Here is a 16,286-nt window from a genome sequence, read left to right as displayed (position 1 = left end):
TTCACTTGCTCTTGTGTTTCACTTGTAGATGCCTCACATGCACCATTTGCATGGTTTCCTCCACAAAAATCACAACTTAGCTGACTGGTAGGCATACTCCCTGTTTGCAAGTTGCTGATTTGTTGTGTTAAGGCAGCTAATTGTTCTAAAAACATTTGATTTTGTAGCTGATTCTGTGTAAGAAAAGTTTCCAGAACCTTAGCTTCATGACCAGAATTTCTTCCTTGATTTCTTGAGTTTGAATTCTGATACATTGAAGATGCCATCATCTCAATAATTCTCTGAGCTTCTTCCAAGTATTTGTATTTAATGAACCTCCAGCAGCAGCATCAACCATTGTTCTTGTTACCGCATTCATCCCATTATAAAAAGTCTCCAATTGCATCCAATCTGGAATACAATGATGTGGACACCTTCTAAGCAATTCTTTGTATCTTTCCCAGGTTTCATACAATGATTCTCCTTCTTGCTGCACAAAAGATGTAATTTCTCCTCTCAACTTAGCAACTTTGGATGGAGGGAAGTACTTAGTTAAAAACTTATTCACAAGTTCTGTCCAGGTTGTGATGCTTCCTTGTGCTTGAGCTTGTAACCAACATTTTGCTCTATCTCTCAAGGAAAAAGGAAATAGTCTTAATCTGATAGCTTCTTCACTAACTCCATTCATTCTTATGGTGTCACATAGCTGCAGAAAATTTGAAATATGCAGGTTAGGATCATCAGAATTTCCTCCAGCAAACTAGTCCTGTTGGACTAAATGTAGTAGGGCAGGTTTAATCTCAAAATGGTTGGCTTGAATAGTTGGCCTAATTATAGAAGAGTTAAAACCTTGCATGTTAGGAATAGCATAGTCCCCTAATGTTCTAAATTTGTTCTGCTTTGTCATTTCTATTGCTGGATTTGGTTGTCTCAAGGGTGTAGATATTCTTTTCACTCTAGGATTACTCTGAGATTCTGGAGAATGGACAGCTTCTAACTCACTATCACTCCCTATGACTTTTTCTGCTCTAGACTCTTTTCTCAATCTTCTCAAAGTTATGTCTATGTCAGCATCAAAGACCAGAATTGATTTATTCTTGTTTTTACCACGCATATACAAATCAGTTTGAAGCAAAATTAGACTACAATTGATATTCAGAAATGTACAACAGAATTCATGCAAAATCTATTAGTAAAGCATATAGAAATTTAGATCTAGCAGTTGCAGAATTGTAAAATCATGTAAAAATATGCAGACTGACAATTACAAATATGAAGAACAATGAAAACTAAAATTATGCAGATAAACAAGGATGTAAAAATTCTATGCAGCAGACAGAATTATTATGCAGAATATTACACAAGGTGCAGTAAAATTATACAGAAAGCAATTTGAAAGCAAAGCAGCAAAATAAATGCTCAATCTAGTTACTTTTCTACTACTAATGATATTGAAATGCAAAATTCCCCGGCAACGGCGCCAAAAACTTGTTGTTAGCAATCTACACTAGCAAGTGCACTAGGATTGCAGCAAGTGATGAGTAAATTTAAGATCCAAATATCGTCTCCACAGGGAATTTAGATTCAAGTATCACTTCATAGAATTATAACCATTTAAGCTTTTTCGAAATTGTAAGGAGAGTGGTAACATCTAATAACAGCAAACTGGAACAATTAAAAGTAAAATGAACTTGCAGAAAACAGAACAATGAACACACAGTTATGTGATAACAGAGGGAGAAACCATAGCTAGGGAATTGCTTCACCAAATCTCCAATGTTCAACCAATAAAGTTCTGAATTAACAAGCAATTGGAAAGAATGACAATCAGTTTCACATTATATTATTCAGAGGTTAATCCCTTAACTCAGTGAACCTAACATTCAATTAAACCATTCTAATTCCTTAGATCTGATTCAATTCAATATTGCTTTAAGTGTGAGAAACCAAAGGATTGCAAGATCAAAGTTCCTTATCCCTAAGAAAACTATAATCTCGGTGATTGGTTCAGATCTGAAGAACAAATTCAATTTCCATTGACAAGAGTTCTTCTGAATTTAGTTAATCAAATTTCCATTCAATTTCCACGTGAAGTTCAGAATCAATCACTCAATCTATTCCAAAGCTTGAAATCCAGATCTAAATCAATTCAACATGTTCATTTCAGATCTACAATCCCTAACTATGAACGAATTACATAGCCATGGCAGCAGAAGAAGAAAAAGAAAGAGAAGAAGAAACTCAGAAACGCCATGGAAGCTTGCTCCACTCCAATTCCTCTTCGTGAAGCTCTAAGATCTGAATCCCCACTCCTCTCTCTCACTTCCTCTAACCAGAAACTAACTAAAAAAACTAAAAATGAACAGAATCCCCTTTTTCCGGATCGTTTCTGGTATTTATAAAATTTCCCAGATTTTCACGTTATCACTTTTATGAGAAATAGTGTTTACACAGAGAGTTATTGGTTGCGCGTTAACACTTTTTCCAGAAATAGTGGCCACGCGCATTTTCCTGATATTGAGGGCTCTCTAGAACTATCACTCTTGATGATAAAAGTGACAACGCAGAGCCAAGGCAGTTGTGCGTTATCACTATTGTTGATAAAAGTGACTACACGCAACTCGCCAAGTTGAAGACTCTCTGGAACACTCACTTTTGATGACAATAGTGGTTACGCAGAGCTGTCCTGATATTTTGCCTCTCTGGAACTATCACTTTTAATGATAAAAGTGGTTACGCAGAGCTTTCTTTCTTCTTTGAACTTCTGAAGTGATCACTTTCACTGATAATAGTGATCATGCCCAGTCTGCAATTTCTTATTCTTGAGTTTATGGAGTCCAGGCTTGCTTCTTCCCTCTTCCTTGTCATCAAACTTCCATGAATATGATCCTTGCTCAATTTATTCCTTCAAAAACAAGATTAAAAACTTAATTCCTAAGCAAAAATTTCACAATTACTAAAATAACTACAAATTTAAACAAACTTCAATTCCTTTTATTTTTCTAAGTTTTTCTGCTTTCTTTATATATTTTTCTTATCAAATGTGTTAGAATTATGCTAAAATATCAGTCAAAATATGGATTTATCATGCAGCTGATCTTGTTTGAGGTGGTGGAGAAGGTGAAGGTGCAGGGGATCTTGGCTGAGGTGGGTCAGAAATTTCAATGGGTGAGAAGCATGAGACATCATCAGTTCTGGCCCTCTTTGCTGCTGAATTTTTCCTAGCTGCTCCAGCTTGAAGATTTCTGCTGGATCTTCTTCTTGGAGTGGTGGAAGCTCCAGCTTATTTCTTCTTAGAAGGTCCAATGGTGTATTTAACAAAGTCCTAACCATTTTTTCAGTTTCTGCAAATGAAGAAACAATTCGACATTTTAATATTGTAATATCCAGCTGTGATAGTATAGATTTCTATATTGAATAAAATTCAATCAAACAGAATTCAATTCTTCTAACAATATAACATGCAGTCTATTGTCAAGATAAATCAACATATAGCTATCGACACACAACTGCACACACGTAAGCATTCACAGTCAAAGCATGTTAAATCCTCATATATAAATTCAGAGTATGCACTCTCAAAACATATTAGGTTAACACAGAGGAATCATCCAGGTCTCATCCAATTTTCAAAAATATTGCTGCAACTCACTTATTGTAATTTTCAGAATAATGTAGAAGTGATTCCATCACGGCAGGTAATTTTAAATAGTCGTAGTCAGAAATTTCCAATCAACCAATTCACACAATTCTATTTAAGTCAACTAATATGATGCAGAAATGTGGTACATATAGCTTGCAATCCAGTTTCAATTATCTAGCAGAAATGTCATAGTTGACAGGGAAAGACCAATTCAGAGTATTGTCCATTCCATTCTTGAAGCAAATAATATCAGAATATTTTCCCAACACTAATCTCGACATTTTCCAAAACAATACATGCAGAACACAGCACAATAGATAATTTCAGACTTTCAAATTCAATATCTTTCAATCAAAACTCAAATTGAATCTTTTTAGGTCAAGTCAATTTCTGCAGAAGTTTGTTAATTGAAAAGTGCAATGAAGAAATGAATCTTCTCAGAAAACTCAAATTACAGTAAAACCTAATCTTAGTATTTTCTATTCCCCAGATTGATTTAAATGCCTCGAAACATTCCTGGTTATCCTTTTTCAACAGTTTCCCTAAAATATTTAAACACATACAAAAACCCCAATCACAAATTTCAGAAATAAAGGAAATGTACCTTTGTTGGAGATCCAAATCTCTAATTATTTATCAGATTCTATTTAGAAAAATAGCTGTAGCAACATATATATGCATAACTTGGATAAAATTGTAAAACATGATTATATAGATTTCTAATTTTGCAGATACACATTAGACATATTGGATCTCAATTCAAATACCAATTTCAACTCAGCAGAGATATGCAGCAGAATCACATTGCAGAAAAGCAGAAAATTACAAAACATGCATATGGAGAATTCTAAAATACTACAAAAAGTTTAAAATGGGTTAGAAATGTGAGTTGCCTCTCACAAAGCGCTTCTTTAATGTCACTAGCTTGACATTAGTTGTTCCTCACTCAAGAGGAACCAATTTCAAGCACACTTGGGCTTTCTCAATTTGACCTCCAAGGTAGATTTTCAGTCTTTGTCCATTCACCTTGAACTCTCTCCCATCCTTTGGATCTGCTATTAGTACAGCACCATATGGAAATACCTCTTTCACCACAAAAGGTCCAGACCACTTGGATTTTAACTTCCCTGGAAACAATCTCAACCTTGAATTGAAAAGTAACACAGACTGCCCAGGTTTGATATCCCTTTTTAGAATGAATCTGTCATGTAGCTTTTTGGTCTTTTCCTTGTATATTTTGGCATTTTCATATGCATTGAGTCTGAACTCGTCTAATCCATGCAGCTATAACAATCTTTTGTTTCCTGCACTAACTTGATCAAAATTCAACCATTTTACAGCCCAAAAGGCTTTATGTTCTAGTTCCACTGGTAAATGGCAGGCTTTTCCATACACTAACTGATAAGGAGACATGCCAATTGGTGTCTTGAAGGCTGTCTTGTATGCCCACAAAGCATCATCCACTTCCTTGGACCAGTCCTTCCTTGAACTACTAACCACTTTCTCCAAAATCTATTTTATTTCTCTGTTGGAAACCTCCACTTGGCCACTTGTTTGAGGGTGATAGGGTGTAGCTATTCTATGCTTTACTCCATACTTCTCTAGGACTAATTCTAGATACTTGTTGCAGAAATGGCTTCCTCCATCACTTATCAGAATTCTGAGCACTCCAAATCTTGAGAAAATGTTCTTTTTGATGAATGCAATAACAATCTTAGCATAATTGGTTTTGGTAGGAATTGCTTCCACCCATTTGGACACATAGTCCACTGCTACTAGCATGTACTCATTTGAAAATGAACTAGGGAAAGGACCCATGAAGTCTATTCCCCACATGTCAAACAATTCTACTTCAAGTATATTTTGCAATGGCATCTCATGTTTCCTAAATATATTCCCCATCCTTTGGCATCTATCACACCTTTCCACATAGTTCTTAGCATCTTTGAACAAAGTTGGCCAGAAAAGACCAGATTGCAGAACTTTTGCTGCTGTTCTTGAACTTCCATGATGTCCTCCATATTCTGAACTGTGACAATGCCACAAAACATCTTGCTTCTCTTCCTCTGGTATACACCTTCTCAGCAGTCCATCTATTCCAATTTTGAACAGCAGTGGATCTTCCCAAACATAATACTTGCTGTCATGGAAGAACTTCTTTCTCTGCTGCCAATTCATCCAATTTGGAACATGATGTGTAGCTTTGAAGTTGGCTATATCAGCAAACCAGGCTGTGATTTAATCTTGAATAGGCTTTCATCTGGAAATTCTTCTTTTATTTGTTCCACTTCAAATGGTATGGCTTCAAGTGGTAATCTTGACAGGTGGTCAGCAACACCATTCTCTTTCCTTTTCTTGTCTTTGATTTCTAACTCGAATTCTTGAAGAAGAAGGATCCATCTTAATAACCTTTGCTTTGCATCCTGTTTTGACAAAAGGTACTTAAGAGTAGCATGGTCAGTGTAAACTATAACCTTTGATCCTATTAAGTAAGACCGAAAATTATCAAATGCAAAAACTATTGCTAAGAGTTCTTTTTCAGTAGTAGTATAATTGATTTGTGCCGAGTTAAGACCTCGACTAGCATAATGAATAACATGCAGTTTCTTGTCTTTTCTTTGGCCTAAAACTGCTCCTATAGCTACATCACTAGCATCACACATCAGTTCAAAAGGATATTCCCAATTTGGTTTAACAAGTACAGGTGCAGAAATTAATTTCTCTTTTAAAGTGTTAAAAGCTACTGAGCACTTATCATCAACAACAAATTCTGTATCCTTACTCAGCAACTCACTCAATGGCTTTGCAAGTTTAGAGAAGTCTTTAATGAACCTGTGATAGAATCCAGCATGTCCCAAAAAGCTTCTTACTCCTCTAACATTTACAGGTGGAGGCAGCTTCTCAATTACTTCAACTTTTGCAGGATCCACTTCCATTCCCCTTGCTGAAATCTTATGGTCTAAGACTATCCCTTCTTGTACCATAAAATGGAATTTTTCCCAATTTAGCACAAGGTTTGAGTCTTGGCAACACTGCAAAATGTAACATCCCAAATCTCGGCCTACATGGCAGAGAGTGTTAATTATTAATTAGTAACTCTTTTATTTAATTTTTAGTACTTTAGTTCAGTTCTTGCTACAACTGTTTAATCACATTATGTTCCCTGCTTACATAATTATTTCTCCCAGGGCATGTTGAGTTCATTTCGTATGTGCATGTCTATATGATTATGTAATGAAGTTACCTTGACTTAACCCAAGGTTAGTGAGATTAACCTGGGGCGAGATAGTCTTTTGAGTCAGATGAATAGATTTTTTTTTCTGATTATTGTTATTAATATTACATAGTTCTTTTAATTCTTATTATTTGATTTTGTGATATGCTTTCTTAATTTAAGTGGAACTGCATGTGTGATTTTTTTTTACTTATATTGAATGTTCACTAGGTTTTAATAATGGGTGTACTTAAATTTTCCATTATTCTGGTACCATGCACACTAAGTTAGACTATTAATGAGAGCCACCATCCTTTTTACCCTAGAACTCACGTGTACTACAAAGGATCCAAGAGGCAAGTTTCAATCTTTCCTCATTTAGTGCTTGTAACCGAAAAGTCATTCATGTCCAGGGGAGGGAGAGAATCGAATTTGATAGCCTAGGATTCTAGCCCAAATTAACTATACTTAATGCAATTCCATTGTTCCAGGTTACCCTAAATAAATACAGCCGCCACCTGTTAGACTGCTATATTTTAAATTGGACCTTATTTAAAAACTTTCCTTTTATAGTGCAACCGAGAATTTAAGGCTACAACCCTTTTCTAGAAGAATAGACTTTCCATATTCTCGACACTTACACATAATTGTTACCCTATTCATTAATGCACCTTATGATTTTATTCAATACCCCTCTTTTAAATAAGGTAATCAGATTTTCGTTAATTGTTTATGCAGGAGAGAGAAAAAATGGCCATAATGGCCTAGATTTAGAGCATGAAACATTGCATTTAATGAGATTACTAATTCCCTGGTTACCCTAATTAGATACAGTCGTTTTCCTTTCCCTAGACTGCCGTTTTAGTGTGATAAATATTATAACCCCCTCATTAATGGTGCAGCCATGAATTAAAGGAAATTAGGAGCCCCAAAATTGTTTCCCCAAAACGTAACCTTTCCATATTCTCGTGCTCTTAATTAGTCAGCCACTAAAATTCAATTTGATATTTATTCCAATGACCATTTATTAGAGAATTAATCATGATTGATTACTTCCATGACCAACCCTTCATCTAACCGTTAACATACACCCAATTGCCTTAATTACGTTCCACTCACCTTTAATTCCCTCGAGGAAAACGTACGGACACACCCCAATCTTCTCCCCCCAATTGCCTTAATTGCTTTGCATTCATGGCTAATCATTACAAGATTATGTGCGTGTACTACCCTAAAAAGGCGTCACTTTATGGGTAATTCAAAGAGACATTGCATGTTTATTCTCTTCTCCAACAACCTAAACTACCACCCACATTTAAAACGTTGTACCTAGAATAAATGTTCTCTTTGGAACCGTACCACCATTAAACCCCACTTAAAAGACCTTTTCATTTACACAGCCACACAAGAGACACAGCCCTTTCAATTTCGTGGGATACGAAGGGTTTAAACCTAATCCCTCCACAAATCAAAACCCTAGCTGCCAATATCCTCTAAACGCTCACTCTTGACCAAGTCAAAACCCTAATTAGTCATTCCATTATGATTGTTGGCCTATGGAGGCATGTGAAGCATTAATGGCTTGCTTCTTTTACACTCTGAGCATTTAATGCTCTTGAAGGGACATTTCGCATGCACCTGCACCGTGAGGCACGACCTTTCAAAAATGAAGGGGAGGCAAAAGGGTGTTTCACTTAACCCTAAAACCATTCCTGTACAACCCTTCACCGCCAACCTCTGGGAAACAAATGGACATGAGGTTTAGGTTACACTATATAAGAACCCCTTCATTTCTCATGCGCCCCTTTTCCCTTCTCATTTTTCAAAACACTCTAAACCTCATCTCTCTTTTCTCTCTCAAAAGTTCTTTTTTTCCCCACACCAAACACTCTTCTTCACTCTCGTTCTCGTGAGCGTCACCACCCCCTTGAAGGTACGAAGAACCCTAGAGAGTTCCCAACACAGCTTGCACCCCTCTTCCAACGATTGTGCCGCCATCCAAGATTCAAGCTGTAGTTGAAGTTCTTACCAACATCGAGGCTAAACCTTCCACTTCTCATCTCTTTTTTGAACCAAAGAAGGTTAGGGGAGTTCTTGATTATGTGTGAATGAATGTGTTTGCTAATATGTGCGTGATCAAATGTGATGAATATTCTTCCCAATGAGATTAAAAGTTGCATGCAAATGACTTTCTCTTCATCTTCTAACTTCTTTGTTCGAACACTACAAAAAAATGGCATGTGGTAACTCGAATGGGTGTGGGTAAGTGAAATTACTGTTTGCATGTCAATGATATTGAAAACCTTACACGATTCTTTCTTGTTTGCCCTCACTACTAAATAAAGTTGGTAACTTTGATGAATATCCGATTGCATGTCGAAATAACTCTATGAGTCCTTGTGTTCTTTTCGGTTTTCATCGACCACCCTCTTTCCTTTTTGTTTTAACTGAAAAATTTCTCACCTTTTTCTCTCGGTTTGGTTTTGTATGAACAAGGAACCCTTTTTCTTAACATTGAAAGAATTCTCTTATTACCTAATCACTATTTTACAAAAGTTTTGTGGTAAAAATGAGTTGCATGTGTGATTAAATTTGCGGTTATTTCCACGATTCCTTGATGATCATTTTGTTTGCGAAGGTACGTTTTGACTATGACATTTTAAAGGGATTTTTTTAACTATCTCTATCTTCTCTCCTTTTTCTTTTATTCTTGGACCGTGGATGAATGGTTCTTCTTTTCTTTGAATATACTAGCTCTTATGAGCATGGACTTGGTTATGTGGTTTGTGACCTTTGGGAATTAAATGTGTGTTAAAAAATGGTGATGTGAGAATGCGGTTACGAAACTTTTTATGTGCATGATATGGAGGATGGAGAGTCGAGGTCACAGTCTAGCATAGCTGAGGGATGTGAGTTCGAGGGAAGGACCTTAGGGGTAGTGGAGGGGGGGTTGCCCCAATGGTGCAGAATAGCTCACCGCGGCCAGGACACGTCGCCATTGAAACCTCAGCTAATCCTGATACGAGCAAGCATTATCGAGGATCGTGGAAGGACTCGTTCTTGAGGGACCGAAGTGGTTAAATGGGAGAATATTCTCAACGGATTACATACAATGTGTGCTTGTAGGGAACAAGGGCCTCCGATCACCTTGACTAGAGGAATGGTGGGAACAAACTGAGGAAGTAGTGACGTTTTAAGCGTTAGTGTTTAAATTATGTTGCGATGAATCTCTATGACTCCGCCTGCATTTTGTAACTATTTATTGGACATTTTGTTATGACTGTGTGTTTATTGAAATGTGACTTCGTAAGTGCTTGATACTACTCTGATTTTCTTCCTTACTTAATATCTGATGACTGATTGTATTGGAGCTCACCCTTTCTGTTCGTGTTCCATTGTTGTGTGTTTGTGTGTATTGCATGAATGTATGACAGATGGACCCTCAGCGAGCAATGATATGGGGAGAGGATTTCAACAAGAAAGCAGTATGGAGATATAACCAGGCAATGCGTCATCTCGTATACCAGGGGATGGTCTCCCTGAACATGGGGCCTCTCACTGAAGGCGACTGTTACTTTTACAACTACTATTGCACTGAAAGTAAACTGACTAGCAAGTGTACTAGTGTTGTTGTAGCAAGTTATAAAAAATCTTAGAATCAAATTGAGTTCCAAGTATCGTCCTCAGGGAATAAAGTTTTCAATTACCACTTCACAAGATCACAATTAGTTGAGCTTTACAGATTTCAGATGGATTTGGTATGAATATATCAAAAACGAAATTAGAAAGTAAAACAGAACATTTAGTACAAAAGTGTATAGTAAACAGATATAGAAAGAGTAGTTAGGAAATTGTTTCACCAAAACTTCAACATTGAATCAATAAAGTTATGAACTTCCAAGCATTTAGATGGAATAACAATCAGTTTCACATTATATTAATCAAAGGACAATCCCTTGCTTCAATGAATCTAGCATCTAATCAAATCACTCTAATCCCTTAGATCTAATCCAATCAAATGCTGCATTAAGTTTGAGAAACCAAAAGATTGCAAGATTAAGATATCTTATCCCTAAGAAACCAATAACCTTGGCAATTAATTCAGATTTGAGAAACAAAGTCAATTCCCATTGATAAGAGTTCCTCTATGATTAGTTGATCAAATTTCTATTCAATCACTACTTTAACAGCAGAATCAATCACTCAATCCAATCCAAAACTCAAAGTTTAGATCCAAAATCAATTCAACATTTCCATTTCAGATTCACAATTCCTAACCATAAAGAGTTTAAGCAAACATTACAAAAAGAGAAGAGAAGAGGAGAAAAGAATAAACAAAGAAGAAACATCTTCAAGCCAATCTCCAATCTGATCCCTCAAGAAATGAAGCTTGGTGTTCGTCCTCAATCTCCCTCTCTAACTCTCTCAACAACAAAAACAAATGGAAAATGAAAAATGAATCAAAACTCCCTAAATTCCTGAGCTAACTGTCTTTTATAGAATTCCTGCTCTGCTGGCGTGATCATTTTTTCCAGCAATAGTAATCACGCAGAGGCTAAATCTTTATTTCCACTTGCGCGTGTTCACTTTTGCTGGTGATAGTGGCCACGCGCACTTCAAAGTATTCACTTTTGTTGAAAATAGTAGCCACGCAGAAGCTTCCCTTACTAATGTCATGCGCGTGTTCACTTTTGCTAGAAATAGTGAACACGCAGAAGCTACCTTCTTGCGCGTGTTAACTTTTGTGGATAATAGTGAACACGCGCAGCTACTCTTCTTGGAGGACTCTCTGGAACGCTCACTTTTTCCAGAAAAAGTGATTACGCAGAAGCTCTTCTCATTGCAACGTCTCTGGAATGATCACTTTTGCCAGCAAAAGTGATTACGCAGAAGCTCTTCTTCATTTTATGGTTCGGGAGTGATCACTTTCACCAGTGAAAGTGAATTATTAAAGAAGGGAAAGCTAGAGAATCTATTTTTCTCTTAAGGATGTCCAGAATGCATCCACTAATCAGTTCTCCTACATCTATATAAAAATCATTAACTATAGCATATAGGAGTTCAGCTCTCTTCACTGCTAAAGTGGAGCTATGCCTAATAGGCATGAATGAACTAAAAATAAAGGTGCTCCACACTTTTGCAAAGGGCAAAAGGTTCTTGGTTGTGATGCATTTGGGCTTTTCTGATAGATTCAACTCCCAAGTAGTCCCTGGTTTCCCAATCCTCTCAAGGACTTGAACATAGTCCTTATCTTCAGCATCCCTGAACACTTTAAAGTCTTGCTGCCGAGGTTGTTTTTGAGTCTTAATGTTGAGGACTCTATTGATGTTAGCAGCAGAAAAATCAACTGTTGTCCCCTTGACCATTGAATGATATTTAGGCAGCTGATCTCCCTTGAATCTCATGGCATTTGCACAAAATTCCTGTGTAATGTCTCTCTAGCCAATGCCAGCCATCATGCAGAATGATTCTCATTCTCTTTTCTGAATTTCCTCCTTATATTCTGGATAATGGTCTTCAGCTATCTCAATTGCTCTATCTTGGGCAATCTTTCTTCTCAAGATATTAGCTCTGAAATAATTCTCATGAGCTATGCTCCTGAACCTTGGATCATGTTGAGGATTTGGCCTTGATGAAGAAGCTACTGCTAATCTTCCTCTCTTTGTTCTAGGAGTACCTCTAGAAGAGCCAACTGGAGTGTTGTCTGATGTCCTTACCATTTTTTTAAAAATTTCCTGTATAAAAAGAATATTTCAATACACTGAAAGATATGAATGCAATGCAATAAAAATTTTGCAGGACATTTTCAATTTCAGAATAGCAGAATATGAACAATGCAGAACGTAAGAATATCATAACAATGTAGAATATGGTTCCTTAAAGCATTTAAACTCAGATATTAATGATTTTGAATGCAAAATGCTAGAGTTCAAGAGTTACATTTATGCAGAAATTTCTTTCAAACTATTTTTCACTTTAAGTCCTAAGGTTAATTCATGCAATCTGTCAATATAGGTTTCTTTCATATAAAAATCTATCAATTGAAGTGAGAAATACTCTACATTGCCTTGTAATTGCATATTCAGATTAGTTATTAACAAGAAAATTTCTATTTTTCCATTACTCAGTGTTTTCCACAATTCTGCAAAATGAAGAACCCTAATTTCTAAATCAGAGAAGTAGAATATTGACCTAGATTTGGAGAAATGTGTAGAATGAACTTCAATTGATTGCTTAGAAACAAATTTTGTTCAGCAAAAGGTCAGAAAGATCAAGAATTTGAGAAATGAGATGAAGAAATGAAGATTTGAGATTCTAAAAATGGCTCTGCGTGGTTCCTTTTATGCATTTTAATGGACACGCTTACTGCACGTGGCCACTTTTTCAGAAAAAATGGAAGTTGTAGAGATGATGCTGTGTGCGTGTCAACAGTGAACACTTTGAGGGTAAATAGCATACGCGTGTTCACTATTGCTAGAAATAGTGAACGTTCCAGAGGGCTTTGCATTGAGTAATTTGAAATGAATTGCGCGTGTTCACTTTTTCTAGAAAAAGTGATCACGCACAGGTAGTATCCTTCTGCTTGATTACTATTCCTAGAAAAAGTGGTAACGCGCATCAACCTTAACTTGTAACTACACATTACTGATAGCTCATATTTTGTTCCGACATTTTTAGTCTTATTGCATCCTTTGCATGTCTTTTCATTCCCTTATTTCTTCCATTTAATATGTTTTTGCATTTATCTTGATAATTAGGAATTTTCGTAAATACTATACTTTTGTTCATATTTTCTATTCTGACCTTTGGTTACTAATTTGACCATAAATTTTTTCCTGTAGATATCCTTTTTGGTTGATTCTTTTTGTATTGGATTCCTTACTTTTGGGGCTTTAATTTGGATATTTGGATCATGTTTTTGGAGTCCGAAGCTATTTTCTAGGAATTTTAGAAGTTTAGACTTTTAGTTGACTATTGTATAGTTTTTATTTTGCTTTTATTTTGCAGTTCTTTTGTATTTAATTTCGGCCTAACTTTGGCCCACTCGATTTTTGCTCTTTTAGAATTAGTATTTATAGAGGTCAGGGGCTGATTGGGAAGGACTTTTGATTCATTTTTTTCATTTTTCAGTTTGCAATACCTTTCCTGCTTCCAATAAAACCTCTCATTTTTTTTACCATTCTTCTTCTTTTCTTGCATTTTTCCATTCGAATTCGTATGCATTTGCAATTACAATTGAAAGACGTTTAAGATTCTACAAAGTCAAGATGATTTCTGCTATGTTCCCACTTCAATTTCACTGCCAAAGTCCAAATCGCATTTGTTCAAGATGTTTCTGATGCTCCGAGTTTATTTTCCGATCTCACATTTTTACGATTGTATAGAAGCATTGTTCGATTGAATTGTGCATTGTTCTTAATCGTATAACAATCAATTGATTAATTGTTTGTTGTGCAGAAGAGATTTAAACAAATTCAGTTTTCATTCAATCTTAGTTTTGGATTTTTGTGCTCTGGATTTCAATTTTAACTTTCGGTTCCAATTCTGTGCAATTTCATTTGTTGCATTTCAATTCTGTGCGATTTCGTTTTCTGTAATTTCATTTTCTGCATTTTAATTTTGCAATTCAGTTTTTGCATAATTGAGATTAGAGCAATGTGCATTTGCATCCTTGTGAGATATGACCTAGGGTTCTCCCTAAACTGCATGTTTTTGTGAGGAATTTAGTAGTTTTTGATACCACTGCGACATGGCTATCAAAATGGGCGCCATTGCTGGGGATGCATTTCGTATTGTTTTGATTTAATGGTGCATTGTGTTTTCTGTATTCTGTGTTTGTGTAGTTCAATTGTGAATTCTGTAAATTCTGTTTTCTGAATTCTGTAATTATGCATTGTAGTGTATTTAGTGTCTTGTGTCTAGTATAGTTCGTATGTATTTGGTTATGTTATACAATTGTAGTTCTGTGATTTGTGATTCATGAATTGTTCAGTTGCATATGATATGGTGTGTTCTGTTCTGCTTTGTTCTGCAATGGTGTGATTTGGTGTAATCTGTTATGATTCATGTTGCATGTGTTTGTATTGCATGATATATAGGTGTTGTGCTTCAATTCGTGTTTGAGTGTGTGACTAGGTTCAATAGATCTGTGATAGCATTTTGTGTAAGTTGCAGTTTAGTGTATGCATGCTGAAAACAGAGGACTAGTAGAAATCATGTTTGCCTTGCTGAATTGCTGAATTGCACTATTCTTGCACTATTCATCCACTATTCATCATATTTTGGAAAATCTCAAAAAAATAGTAAATGGTCGAATTTTGGCCTGAATTTTTATGTCCACATTACATTTAGTGTATATTAGTGTGTAGAGTTGGTAGAATTGAAAAATCATTTGTAGAGAAAGAGATACACCTTGGTGGTAAAGAAAAATTTTGTGCAACTTAAAAGTGTCATAACTTTTGCTAGGAGTGTCAGAATTTTTTCCACCACACATGACTTTGGGATAGAATAAAATTTCCTATTCACTGTAACCCGCTTTGCTGGTTGAGGTTTCCCCGATTTTCAAAAATCGCATGTCTTCTAAATTTTTTTTATTTTTAAGCATTTATTGACCTATTTTTCTTAACTTTAGGCTTCCAGTTTCCATATCAGATCAATTCAAAAAATTCTGAAGATTTTTGTGGTTTTATCCTATACCATTTGGGGATTTATCATGGTCTCACTTCAACCATTGCTTGTGTTTTGATGGTACTTGATGAATCCATATTTTTACTGATATTTTAGCATAATTCTAGCTCATTTAATAAGGAAAATATATGAAGAAAGCAAAAAAACTCAGAAAAAGAGAATGATTGAAAGTTTTATCTCAATTTGTAGTTATTTTTGCATTTGTAGAATTTATGCTTAGTTCTTAAGGAATTTATCTTGTTTTTGAAGGAATAATCTGAGCAAAAGTCATGGAAATGGATTATCAATGGAAAGGAAGAGGAAGAATGGCAATGTTGGACTCCAAAATACAAGAATTATGGGATGCAGCCTGGGCGTGATCACTATTGTTAGTGAAAGTGATCATTCCAGAGCCTAAAGGAGAAGAAGAGCCTGTGCGTAATCACTTTTATTTACAAGAGTGAGCATTGCCAGTGTGCATTATCACTTTCGCCAACGAAAGTGAGCGTTCCAGAGGCACTTGTATCAGGACAGCTTGCGCGTGGTTACTATTACTCATGAAAGTGATCATGCGCAACCCTCGACCTCCTGCGTTGCCACTCTTATGAATTAAAGTGAATGTTCCAGAGAAGCCTTCAACTCTGCAAGTTGCGCGTGGTTACTCTTGCTCTTGAAAGTGAACACGCGCACTACATAAAGCTTCTGCGTGGTTACTCTTGTGAAGAAAAGTGACAACGCGCAGAACTGGGGTTTCTATAAATACATGATTGAAGCGCGAAACTA

General features: G+C 36.0%; 1 non-coding gene across 1 annotated transcript; it reads left to right on the top strand.

Moving 5' to 3' along the window:
- Positions 1–395: 395 nt before the first annotated feature.
- On the top strand, positions 396–502 carry LOC113860348. Its single transcript, XR_003503801.1, has one exon. It is a non-coding gene; the product is annotated as a small nucleolar RNA R71 (small nucleolar RNA).
- The last annotated feature ends 15,784 nt before the right edge of the window (positions 503–16,286 follow it).

This window comes from Abrus precatorius, unplaced genomic scaffold (assembly GCF_003935025.1).
Source record: "Abrus precatorius isolate BTA unplaced genomic scaffold, Abrus_2018 Scaffold2, whole genome shotgun sequence".
Taxonomy (NCBI): Eukaryota; Viridiplantae; Streptophyta; class Magnoliopsida; order Fabales; family Fabaceae; genus Abrus; species Abrus precatorius.
This window is presented reverse-complemented; position numbering and strand designations above follow the sequence as displayed.